The following is a 14100-nucleotide window of genomic DNA, read 5'->3' as shown; positions in this document are numbered from 1 at the left end:
CAATTTAGTGATAGTAGCAAACTGTTACTGTAGCATGTTTAAAAACAGCAAAATTGTTGCTAAACTGTTCAAGTAGTAACTGAATCTTTCTCAATGCATGCCAGTACTTATTTTAAAAATATCAAACAATATTGTTTCCAGTATATTCTGAAAATATTTGAGATACAATCAAAAGAGTGATCAAAGTCACCCCAGTTTACGGTACCACAGAAACTACACAACCGATCTGAGCAAATTTGGATTCAATGGACCAAATAAACTTGTATTCAAAACCATCATAATGTTTGAGAATGTGGTTTGAAATTTATGGAGAGAAAAATAGCTCGGAGACTGTTTAAAACTACAGCAACAATCAAAATATGTGGCTTTCAACATTTTCCAAATTTGATGTTGTACTATAACTAGAGTAGGCAGAATTCGGTCATTTTAGGAAGTATTTCAGCACCCAGTGAAGTAGTCAGGGAGACTGCGGGTTCAAGTCTCGTCTGGATGCGGTATGTTTTTTCAAATCTGTGTCATATTTTCAGCTCGCTTATTTTTCGCTGCTCCGGCTGCACACACTGAATGCCTTTAATAAACTTTTATGTTAACGGGTAAAAGCCGTTGTTAAAGATAGAAATTAATTCGAAAAAATTTAGCCCTACGACGCACCTTCCGTTGTGTGTTGCACTCGCAGGCACGATTCAGACTGGCTTTGGTCTTGATCACATAGGTCTATAAGAGCTATCAGCGTCAGCTGACTCTCCTTTGTGTGATGCGATCTTTCAGTCGCATAAACAACGCTTGCACAGCAGTGTGTGTAGTTAGGGGTGAGCAATAGAATAAGTCGGCAGTGGATTTTTCGCGTAATGTATTTGAAACATATTTATTTCATTGTGTTTGCATGTGCAAGTGTTAATGTATGCTCCTATGTGTGTAAATGTTAGGTTTTAAATGTTCGTTATAGTTGTATAGTTGGCTACCAAAAATTCGTTATTCAAAGTGGAAATAAAGCCAGCAGAAATTTTCAAAATGTATTTCTTTTGAAATGCGATTGTTGTACAATTCTATTTGAACAAATAATAAGTTCGAATAAGAAAGGCTGGGTCTCACCACTAGGTGAATTAATTTAGGTTTTAATTTAAGTAGATACTCTAGTGTTTCACATTTGCAGTACTTATTGATAGGATGTCGTTTCGAAAATTTTAGCAAACTTTGTAGTTGTTTACTTTTGCACGCTATTTCGGGTGCAAAACAACCAAATTATTTACACAGCAAACTACAAACTACTAGGAGCAATTGTTATAAAAATTTATTCTGCCACGAAATCAAGTACAAGTACAGAAATTCATTTTTTGTCAGAGGTGTGGTGCATTGGAATTTATTGCCTGCTTATCTCTCTATTGAAAAATCATTCTTAGCTTCTAGGCTTTCAAGAGCATTTCAGATAAGATAGTTGAGAAGAAGATTAAACGAAGAGTAAGAATATTTATAAGAAAATTACTGTAGTTCACCAACTTCAAGTATAATTAAAGACCGGCACTTTTCGACTAGAAACTACATAATGTAACATAAAAAATCACAAGAAGGTTGTATGCAAAGCCACGACCGCAAGGTTGAAGTAGAATACTTTTACAAGAAAGATAACCCGGCTGCTTGCGTGTCAGTTGGCAGTATTGTAATTTCTTTTTGTCTGATATTTTGAATGAAGTTCATTGAATATTTTTAAATTTTGTGCAAATGAGACGTTGAAGTGCTGCCGAATTGTAATATGCACATTTAGTACGACATCATTAAACGGGAACGGAACAAAGGCTGTGGTTATGCCGAGCGCGAATCGCCTTACCGTGGTGAAATGTACAGCTCTTTTTAAGGCGAAGTAGAGCTATACATTTCAACAGATTTCGTCTTGCCGAATCGCATCGCGCCGTTATTTGCGTTCTGCATGACCGTAGCCAAACACTAAGCGACGCAAACACGTAATAATAATCAGAGTATGCATGTAGATGAAGATAATTAACTTTGGATTATAGCGCAAAACGAGAAAATATTAACTCTTCAAATAATCATTTGTGTTCTTCAAATTTCAGTTGTTCAATTTAATATCCGATGAAATGTTTGTTTATTATCTGATGAAGCTGTTATATAGGCCAAATGATGCATTCCCAATTTACTAGGTCCATAACTCTGCCGACCGTGCTTGGGAAAGCGCGGTATAACGACCAACCAGAGGTCGAATTTTGTGTTTTGACAAGGCTTAAGAGTTTTCAATAGTACAATAGTTCGAATGATAAAATTGCAATTTCATGCATTTGGTAGGAATCTTAGAAGATTTTCTAATCGATTGCTGCAAAAACGAAGGAAATCCATCGAAAACTAACCGATTTATTAGCATTTGAAATTTTTCTCACTTTTTTCAGTTTTAGATTTTCATTTCACATCCGTATGTTGCCGAACTTCCTGAGAGATGTATTCTTATTCAAAATTAAATCATCATTAATTCATTTGCTGTCCTTATAAAGACAATTGTTCAAATAATCATAGGATGTAGTGTTTATCTTACATCTCTGTGTTAATTTGATAGTAAGGACTAAGACGCACGGTCAACACAGTGAGAAAGGTGTTTTCACATTGAAAACTAGACACGGCTTGTTGGCAAATGCATCTACCGCTAATACCACTGCTATCATACGAAAGCGCCTCGTTTCATGTGGGGAATATCAACAACGAAAAATGACGCGCCTCTAAGCATAACCCGAACTGTTTCGCCGTGCTGCTCCCATTTACCTTTACATCGGCCTCAGGGAAGTACGGGCTGCATCTGCATCTACCGCTGAGGCTGTCACTATACTGCTATTGGTACCAAAAGCTATTAACTCTTCAAATAAGGGTTTTATTTGTTCTCAAAAGAACAATTGTTCAATTTAAAATCGGATTTACGCAATCGCATCTCTGTAATATTACCGACAATAATATTCTTCTGAACAAAATGATACAACTGAACTAAATGATACAACTTGATGCTTCCCGCTACCACGCTGAAACAGCATTTTAGTGAAGGGAGTGTCGTTGCATCAGCTGACCCTGCTACTATCGATGCTGATATACCCGCTGCAACAGCTACGCTATGCATAGCCATGCCACAGTTGTGGCCGCTATACGCTGGCCCAACTGCTGAGCAACTGCAACGCTATCCGCAGCCATGCCACAGTTGTGGCCGCTATCCGCTATCGATGGTACCCACCGCTCGCTCCCGCTGCTGCTAAGGGAGGACTGCTGTCGTCGCTGTTCAGAACTATTATGAGCGGCTTCGACTAAAACAGGATCTTATATAGGGATGAAAATAGGAATGAATTATTTTACGTACGTGGTGGAATGATATAACTTAAAAAATATGTGTGACTTCATTCCGGCTCAAAGCGATCATTTGATAAGCTCCACCTCTTTTTTCAGTTTCTAAAGTTTTTCCTCAGTTTCGTAGCACGGATGCACAAAAATGATTTCTTGTCGACCGATAGCACTCTCATTGAAGCAACAAAATAACATGTTTTGTGTCGTGTTGTGCAGCTTGGTTGAAGAAAATGTTCCCGTCCCCGTGTCGCATGTAAGCAGATTATTGCGTTCAGTAGACAGTAGATAGTGTATCCAGCGAATAAACACCGATGGTGCTCTCACACACGCAACGGTTTTAACCCGTATCTTATTGCGGTTTGTAACATCAAGCGATTTCGTTTGCTCGCTGTTGCGTGTTGCATCATGTTGCAACCTGGCAGCTGGGAGACGACGAAATTCTCGTTTATGCTGATTGATTGAATCGACTACATATTAGCTCTGCATAGTCGAACTAACTGCTGGGGGGTTTACTAAATAAAGTGAAAGTAAAAATTAGACAACTACAACAGAATTTGATTGCATCTCGCACAGAATGTCTGCTTGTGTTGATGCCAGAAAATTATTAACCTTCAATTATTTTTTTATTTGCCTTGAAAAAAGCATGTTGAGGTTCAAAATCGGTTGCTAATTACAACCTTTGAGCTGCCCTAACATTGGGGGAATTAAGATACACGGACAACATGCACTGTGGATTTCACATTCAGTAAATTAGATGGGTGCGACAAATTTGAATTGCTAGGATGCAACACAGAATGCTTGCTTGCGTTGACAAAAATTATTAACTTTCAATGACTTGTTTATTTGCCTTAAAAATTTGGCATTTTGATTTCCAAAATTGGATTTTCTGATGGCAATCATCATGCTGCCCCAACACGGGGGGAATAATGGCTGTCTGGCGACACACGCTGAGAAAAACTGCGCTGCTCCTGAGACGTGGTGACCAACCACAGGGCTAGTGCTGCTGCTAAGGAAGGACAACTGCTGTTGTCGCTGTCTAGAACTATTATGAGCGGCTCCGGCTGAAACAGGCTCTTATATAGGCCAAATAGCATGTTTTCATTTGCAAGGTATATGATCCTGTCGACCGTGCTTGGGAAGCAAGCATATAACGACCAATCAGAGGTCGAATTTTTCGTTTTGATTTTCAATAGTACAATAGTGTGAATAATAAAATTACAATTATCTTATTTTGGGAAGAATCTTAGAAGATTTTCCAATCTATTGCTGCAAGAACGAAGGAAATCCATCGAATACTAACCGATTATTAGCATTTGAAATTGGACATATATATCACTTTTTTCAATTTTAGATTTTCAATTCATATCCCTATGTAGCCGAACTTCCTGAGAGAAGTATTCTACTTCAAAAGACGTCTTACGTTACAAAATTTAAAATAACTAAATAAATAAATAATAAAAATCGATCTTCGGGGATTGTGAACAGCAAAGACAACGGCAAATGTTTTGTTCGTGGTGATTTTGGACAGGCCAATTTCAAGATCCAATGGAGCCGTTCCGGAAAGCTAGATGATCACCAAATATTATTTATCTGTTTACGGCAATCTACGCTTATCGACGGTATTATTCAAATACAGAATCGGTCGTCTTCTCCGGTCATGCAGATTAATACCAGTCCAGTGAATTAGTGAAGCAAATGAAAATACTGCGTTGTACGCTCAGCAGCCATGTCCAAACCACGCTCTACACTGAGTGGCATATATGAAACACGGCACGGCGTGTATTGCAACGGCAACTGAGTGTTAGTGTTGAATCGACAACACGCAGAGCGATAGCCGAACCACCGGTGGCAGTGGCTGTTTTTCATTTTCATTTCGGCTTCGTAAAAACACCGGCCGCAGCCGAGAGTTTTAACTTTGAGAAAGCAGCGCAATACAAGCTTGCTGGTGTGTCATTGTACACAGCATTGCGAAAAAATTACATCAGCCACAGGCCGTGGACATAAGCGCGGCTCGCCCTGCCACATGTTAGTGTACAGCCATAAGTAGAACTGTACATTAACCTGCGGCAGGACAAACAGCCTCTGCAGTGCAGGCCGCGCCAGAATTTCCACGGTCTTAGCCTTAGAGTTTTTTGCGTGTAAATTTTTATGATAGCGAATTTCATTATTATATTGATCTACCCAGGAAAAAAGTGACACTGCGATTTGCGCCGCAAGTAAGAAAAAGATTCCAGGTAGTTGTTTACAAACTAAGCTTATGCGAAAGTGGGCTGATACTGATAACTTTCACAGGCGCTTTTGATAGCGCCGCAGGTGAATACTGGGTCAAAACTAAGCGAATAAATAAGGGTTATAACAGCTATTAGATTGGCTCCAGATGAAGTCCAAATATTAAAAAAAATAAAAATCGGTAAAACGTTCAACCACCAATGCTTCAACATGAATTGTTAGTTCTGATGTGTACAATCGTCCATCAATTAGTTTTCCTGCTACTAAATTACATTTCTCCCATGCAATAAATAAAACATTTGTATGTATATTTGTATAAATGTGCACGATAACCAAATAGCAAAAATATTTAAGAGCCACAGTGTTTTATTTTGCCGTTTTCGTGCGTTTAAAAGAATAGAGATTCAAGTGTTGATTTTAGCCATAGTATATGTTTGGAGATGTTTCAAGATATTGAAAAATGCATCTTGCGATTTAGAAAGATGAGTGATGAATCCACCCAAAAAGTGAGATAGAAAATATACTTTTTCATCAGATTGAGATAAACGCTTGGTGTCTTCGGCAGAATTTTAGGTGATCTTAAAACAAGAAACTTTGCCGAAGACATCATGTTTCTATCTCTTACATATTACGAGCAACATAAAGTTTTCTATGAAGAGGTACTGAAAATCACAATTTTCATTATAACTTTTTTCTCAGATTTTTTCGGATTTTCAAACCTTCTAAAAACTTATCAGTCATCCAGAAATGCATGTTTATACAGAACAATGTTTTTTATATCTCCCAAAATAAAGTTTTTTGACATATTTCGATATTTTTAATCACGCAATCTTACGAAGGTGGCATATCCGTACGATAAAATAACAATTTTAAGACTTTCAAAAAAAGGCACAAACTTTTGTATGTAACAGTATGTAAGCAGCCTCTCCGCCTGTTTTTCAAAGCTATTTGATGCCGCTTTTTATATACATGAGTTCTGAGTTTCATGTAAAAAAAAATGTGAATGTGTTAGAAATGAATTTAAATTTTTAAATTTAAATATTTTTTTTTTTAGTAATATAAGCGTAGATGGAAATAGTAGCCTTTTTTTCAAATTCCATTTATTCTTCTCACCCGATTTTATAAGGGACGAGCAGAGAAAAAGTTTTAATGTCCATTCTTGGCCACTCACGTGCTTCTGTGATAACAGGATCTGACGAAATGAGCAACCAATGCTGCGGGAAATCTTACTAGTATGATATTCTCTATATCTGAAGATTAATATAAAAAAAACTCATATTTTTGTTAATCTATGTTCAACACTAAAGTTAAAAAGTGTGCATGCATTATTAGCTCAAGATCGTTTAGTGCTACCTTCGAAACTCAAAACTGTTTTTTTTTTTATTTTTTATATAAAAATCGGCATCAAATAGCTTTGAAAATCAGGCGGAAAGGCTGCTTACATACTCTTACATACAAAAAATTGTACCTATTATTGTAAATCTTAAGATAGTTTTTTCATCGTATGGATTTGCCACTTGCGTGAATTTGCGTAATTTAGAGATGGTTGAGGTGAAAATATCTCCAAAAATATCGGAATTTTGACATATATCTTTTTAATTTTTTTTTATTTGGGAGATAAAAAAACAATGTTTTGCATAAACATGCATTTTTGGATGACTGATAACTTTGTAGAAGGTTTAAAAACTCAGAAAAATCTGAGAAAAAAGTTATAATGAAAATTGTGATTTTCAGTATGTACCTCTTGATTGAAAACTTTATGTTGCTCATAATATGTAAGCGATAGAAACATGATGTCTTCGGCCAAGTTTCTTGTCACCTGAAATTTTTCCGGAGACATCAAGCATCTATCTCAATCTGATAAAAAAATAAATTTTCTATCTTACTTTTAGGTGGATCACTCATCTTCTTACATCGAAAGATGCATTTCTGAATATCTTGAAACATCTCCGAACATACACTATGGTTATAATCAACATTTGATTCTCTATTTATTTAGTCGCTCGAAAACGTCAAAATAAAACACTGTGGAACGGTTTATTCGATCGGAATGGTTTTTTCGACAATATTTTGAACAATAACTTTGTCCATTCGAAAAATTAACCAAGTGAAAAAAAAATTAAAAAATATATTCAGAAAAATTGCTACTTTTGCATATTTTCGTGTTCCACAAATTATCAATATTAAACATTACTTTCTTTGGGGCTTCCCGCAAAAGCCGACAAATGCTATAGTAAACTAATTCAACCGCATTTCTCTATCAGACGCCGCTGGTTTCTGGCAGCACGGCCATTGTTAGGCGCGTTTAAAAATTACTCTGTCATATTTTCGCGTAATTTGAGTGTATTCTGCTGGATTTATGGAAAAAGAGTCTGCAGTTTAAATTGACATAAAAATTCAAGTTTGTATTGTGTGAAGTTGGCATGAAAAAAGAACGATATCATGCTCAATTGAGCTATACTCAGTAGGTATATTAACTTAAATCCAAAACAAAAGATTATCGGGGAGAAGCATCGTGTTCTCTCGCGTATGCGTCGGTGAGAGGGAATAAAGCGGTCGTCTAAACGAGACTGTACGCCCGTTGGTTCTCTTTTATCACCTAACGATTCAGAGTAGGTTTCGTTCGTTCGATAAATATTGTAATTATTCAATTGCGACAAAGACAAACCCTGCATGAATGCCAAATCTATTCCTGTTTTGCCGGTTCCTTTTTTTTTCTTTTTAATAAAGCGAGTGTTTTGGCTTTTTCGTCATACCAGTGGTTGGCACGCTCTTGTTTGCTTTCGGAGAAGGCAGTTCAGCGGTATTTTGACTGCGCTCAGTGTGATTATCTTAATACAGCGCTCTATCGGTTATTTGAGCTGGTACCAGTAGTTTGCGTATTTTGCGTTCGGCGTGCGGTTGTTGCAGTTTACGAAAACCATTCGTTTCTAGGTAAAGGTTTTAAGGTTTTTCTTTAAAAAAAAAGCATAAAAATTACAAAACTGTATGATATCTTTATTTGAGCCAATAAATTGGTTTATGCCATTTAATTTTTAAAGATAATTCCATTCAAATGTTGGCCACGGCTGCGTTTTAAATGGTGCATACGCATCCAGCGTGTAAACCGCACCAAACCGTGCAGTTGATCCAAATGTGGCAATTTTGCTTATTAACATACTTTCTTAACCAAAAATGAGCTGCGTCACTGAACACAATTTTTGCGCAAAAAACATTTTCCACAGAGGACGAATTTTGGTAATAAAATTCGATTATTTGTTAGTGTTGTTTAGGCGCAAGTCTGTTCATGGTGAAATGGCAAACTAAACTTAGTACATTAGACTTTGGCAGCTGTCAGAATTCTCGCGTAAACTGACAAATCTGAATACACGAAAAACCAAATTGCAAAAAAATCACGAAAAAAGAAAACAAAAAAAAAACACACAGATTACACAAGTATTACTTTTATATTAGTCTCTTGAACATTGTGAGATTAGTTAAATTGTGAAACGAAAAGTAAAGCGTAATCTGCATTAGTCAAACTTCTCTGAATCTTTAAAAAATGTAAAACACGCACACAAATAACATGAAATGAAAACTGCAAAGGAAAGGAAACGATGATATGATAATACAGGCAATAGTTTGAAGTTACTGAAAATTGTAAAGAATAGGTTTACCAAGAGTCATATCTAAGGTTTATTAGGCAGACAGTATGTGAAGTAGAGAAGGATCGAAAAATAAGCGAACTGGAAATATGAAACAGATTTGGAAAAATATACCGCATCCCGACGGGACTTGAACCCGCAATCTCCCTGTCTCCGGCATGGTGTTTTGACCAATTAAGCTACGGGGGACGGTGATACTGTTTCACAATCTATATCGTATCACATTCCGCTGTCGACTTATTCTATTGCTCATCTCTTACTACACACAATGCCGTGCAAGCGTTATTTATAGACTGAAAGGAATGTCTCATCACACACAGAAGAGTGAGCTGATGCTGATAACTCTTATAGAGCTGTGTGATCGAGACCAAAAACAGTCTGCGTCGTGCTTGCATGTGCGACACAACTATACGCTATACGAGAAATGAAAACACAATGAATGAATAAATACTTGAAAGCAAGCAAGCAAACATAACCAAACTAATCAAACAATAAATAATTTAAAATATGCAAAAATAAAACAATGGCGATAAAGGAAAATGCAAAAATAACAGTAAAAAGTAACAGAAAAATATAGCGACAATGAGAAATGCAACACTAAGTAAACAACAACAGAAAAAAACTAAATTATTCCACCTAGCGGTCAGACTCAGCCTTTCTTATTCAAACTTATTATTTGTAAAAATAGATTCACATGAATGCTTAAATCCAATAAAGGTATATTAACTCTTTGGGTTTTAATATATTGATGTTGTAATCAAAGTATATAATATGAAATTTGACGTAGTGTTAGTGCTTAAGGAATAGCGAAATAAAAGAAATGACTCTTAATTTCAAACAATTTAATCACGAGTAGGGTGGTCTACCGGTAAAACAAAAACAGGTAAAACCGGTAAAACCGATATTTTTTTCAGTACCGAAATACCGGTATGGGAGAGGTGAAAAAAACGGTATTTTTCTTTAAATTGAAAAACTTGTCACAATATTCATAAATCATTGTTAGGCTAATGAATGCTACTCACTTAGGTAGGCGTTAAAAATCACATGATGATGTATACAGGGTGTTAGGTAGCTAACTTTTAATCAAATCCTTTAAGGATGGTTCAGGACCCTATACGATGAAAAAAAATCCTTCTGCGCATATGATCAAAATTTAACTACTGAAGAGTTATTCTCTTCTTCTAGTTTTCGGTTATGTTCACCTTCAACGAGGTCTATCACAAGAAGTATGATAGCTAGCTCAGTCCTGTTGGTTTTCTTGGAGTGCTGAGAAAATTTCGTAATCAATAGTGTTTCTATCAATAATAAATATTCTATCAATAAAGCAAGTTTATTGTTTAATTAGAACAGCTAATCCCTTTACACACTCTTACTCACAGAGGCAACGCGTGGGTTTTGAACCTACCAGATAACTACAAGTTATGAAAATCATAGTTTGAGGCAATAATCACAATCATGTTAGCGAAAATACGCAAGTCATTATTCATTTTGTGCTATTTTAAAGTAAAACCAAAAAAATTATAAATAAATACAAATTTGGATTAGGAATATATTTTTTGTTGATACAAAGTGTTCACAGGATGAAATAATCAATCAATGAAGAATTTCATCCTAAACAATACTGCTCCTTGAAAAAGTGAAATTTAAATAGCTGTAGCATGGTCAAAGCTTCGTCGCCCGTACCGCAGCGGGCTTCTATTAGCAACTAGCTGAATGTACCCGGCCTCACTCTTGTAAAAGTTTCTAATTTTTTGTCATTTTCTATATTTTCATATATTTTTTACCAACCTCTCATTTCAAATATTTATTTCTATTTCAGTTACAAACTTGTTCATATGCCGCATTTTTCGTTTCTCCATCAGGAGCCAAAGTTAATAAAATAATTATAATAATAAACAATTTGAACGAACTGTTTAAAAAGCATCGAACAGAATCTTTATTCTGTTAAGTATTTACTTTCGATTCATTCGGATTCGTAAAAAGTAAATTCTGGTCTGATAGTGATTTCTTTTTTTTTTTTACTCTATTCGTATACTCTTCTCAATAGTTTCGAATATTATTTTTCTATAAGTTTTAAAATTTTGTTCTTCGTAATCATATCACTAGATTCATTCATTGGAGTTTTTCAAACACTATTATCCAGTATTATCTGGATCGTATACCATAAGAGATCAAAACAATGGTCGCAGAGGTCCTTATCTTGCAAAAAAAAAATCTGGATCTTAATGCACCATAGATACTCATAAATGCAAAAAAAAATAAATGGTATTGGTGGTATTCAAGACACGACCGCATGACGTTGGACTACGGTATTCTTATTTTCCATTAAAACAAATAATAGAGAGAATTGCAACTCTAGTATTTGCTGCAATTTTATCTAGTGCAATTCTGAATGCTGAGACGTTAAAACGTTATAAATAATAATATATAGGGTAGGGAACGGCTTAAGCAGTAGCACCTATTTTAATCAGTCGAAGAAAACAGGCCTCAAACTCCTGCATTTCGACCACTATCGACAATTTCAATGATGGAAACGAAAATTTTGATTGTCTAGCTGTCTTACGAATATAAGAAATACCGTTAATCACAAAGAAATCTGTGAAAAATTGCAATTGAAACGAATCGACCTATATTGCAGCTATTCAGGAGCCACTTCAGGTGCTGAAAAAAAAACGCCTGCAAAACAGATGGAAACTGCTTAAAATAGGATCGGGGTGATTGGAATAGTGTCCCTCGATTGGTAACTTTGATTGATGATTGTCAAAGTTTGCTAACTTAGTTTTACAATCCGAAAACAAGTTTTGACAGAGGAAACGATAGAGGACAGATTGATATACTACTGTTTGAGTTTCACCCAGCACATTTCGAGTATTTCGTCTGAATACACAGGCGGTTCCTAAAGCTGCTTAGAATATGTTTCCTACCCTACTAAAAGAATGGATATCTTTTATTTAATCGCTGTCATTTCATACATATTCGAATCAAACCTTTGTTCGTAGCTGCACCAGCAAGACAATCATTTAATTGAGCGAATTGGTAAAATTTTCCTATCTAAGCAAAAAGCAAACTTAACGAAAGTATCTGAAATTGGAGCCCAGAACGATTCAAACGAAAATTTTAAATTTAAAAATTGTTTGATATTAAATTGATAAAACTCATGCTCGGTTAGCTCCAGCCCAGCATATAACTTCATGTATTTAAACAAAAAATACGTTTATTTCAATAACTCAATACAGCAAGAGCTCAATTACACGTTTTTCGGTAGTTGTTATCAAGGTTTTGGCGAGTGACAGGAAAATATCTTAACTTCTTCAATTGTGATTTAGAGCATTGCTAATTGTTTTGTTATTTTTCACGATAGCGACAAGTTTGTTTCTTTCTCTGTGTGCGAGAAACAAAATCAAAACCGCGGACCGAGAAACAAAAATGAAAAGTTAATGAATGCTTTTTGAGAAAACTTGCAACTCTTTTTACCAATAATTTATGACACTCAAAAGAACCTGTTTTGATCTAAATGAAATTTTTAGTAAATAAGTGTTGATCATTCATAGGCAGTAATTTTTTCTCGATGACTAAAGACTGGCTGAAGAAGTTAAAATCGCTGCTGTAAAACCAAATTCACAACTGTGTTCGTTAAGACGTTTTAAAATTTTTAATGACAATAATAATCTTCGATAAACACCCGCTATAGTTATCCACACACATGATATAACTATCTATACACACGTTAAAACTATTTATACACACGCTGTAGCTATAGTTTTTTATACAAACATGCTAAAGTTATCCATACACACGCTATTCCTATCCATACATCCGATACAACTATCTATAAACACGCATAAGCTATCCAACCATGTGCTATTACTATCCATACATACGCCATAAGTAATCATTACACACGCAGCAGCTATCCACACACACGCTATAACTATCCGTACACACGCTGAAGATATACACGCTATAGCCATAATATGCTACACACACTATAGCTAGCCATACACACGCAACAGCTCTAGCTATCGTACAGAATGTAGAAATGCAGCTGCCCACTACCTCCGCCGCTGCTGCCTGATACCACCGCTCTGGTTCTGCTGCAGCTCAGTTTCGCCACTGGAATCAGCCACCGCTGCTGATTATTCAAGACCGTTCTAGTGGCCTTCCACTTGTTGACTGATGACTACTATGAGACGACGCAGGTTATTATATAGCCAAAAGCAAAAATCAATTCGCGAGCAAAGGGGAAGCGAGCTTGTGATTGGTTGAATGTGCACGATTTTTAACACAACTTTTAGCTAGTTTAGTATCGAAAACATATTTAAATTAGTATATGACAATCATGCGCAATATTTCCCCTATCAATCAAGCCATTCCTGTTTAGAATCTGTTCAGTGGTAATGATAAAAGAAGCATTTTAAAATGGTGTTGAAACACCTGTTGCCGCTACCGAAAGCGAGCTCGTTATTGGTTGAAAGCTGCGAGACTGTTAACAAAGTCAGATCGGTTGTATCCGTTAGTGTCGACTGTGCTTGTGAAGAGAGGTGGTGATTGGTTGCTCGGTATGATTTAGACAATCGATGTGATTTATCAATTTTTCAATAGTGTATCTCAAACAATAGGTTATTTTTTTTACATAAATTCAACCGTTAAAGAATTTCTGATCGGTTGATGCCAAAACCTCGAAATTCTGAAAAAAAATGACTGATATATAAGCGCTCAAAACCTGACCACTTTTCTCTGGTTTTCCCTGGTTGAATTACTAGATTTTCAAATTCAGGTGCCTAACTTCGATATAGACGTTAGTCCAACGTCAACATAATCATTCAGCGACACGTCCATAGATGCAACCTGAGACGCTAAGCCAAAAATAAATTTTTAATCCAAATTTATGTAGGTA

At 35.9% G+C, this 14100-nt stretch overlaps 1 protein-coding gene across 2 annotated transcripts in view; it reads left to right on the top strand.

Annotated features, from left to right (window-relative positions):
- LOC129718434 (integrator complex subunit 7-like) overlaps positions 1-14100 on the top strand; it is a 1119499-nt gene that overhangs the window by 509564 nt on the left and 595835 nt on the right. The window lies entirely within an intron of this gene.

Source organism: Wyeomyia smithii, chromosome 1 (assembly GCF_029784165.1).
Source record: "Wyeomyia smithii strain HCP4-BCI-WySm-NY-G18 chromosome 1, ASM2978416v1, whole genome shotgun sequence".
Lineage (NCBI taxonomy): Eukaryota > Metazoa > Arthropoda > Insecta > Diptera > Culicidae > Wyeomyia > Wyeomyia smithii.
This window is presented reverse-complemented; position numbering and strand designations above follow the sequence as displayed.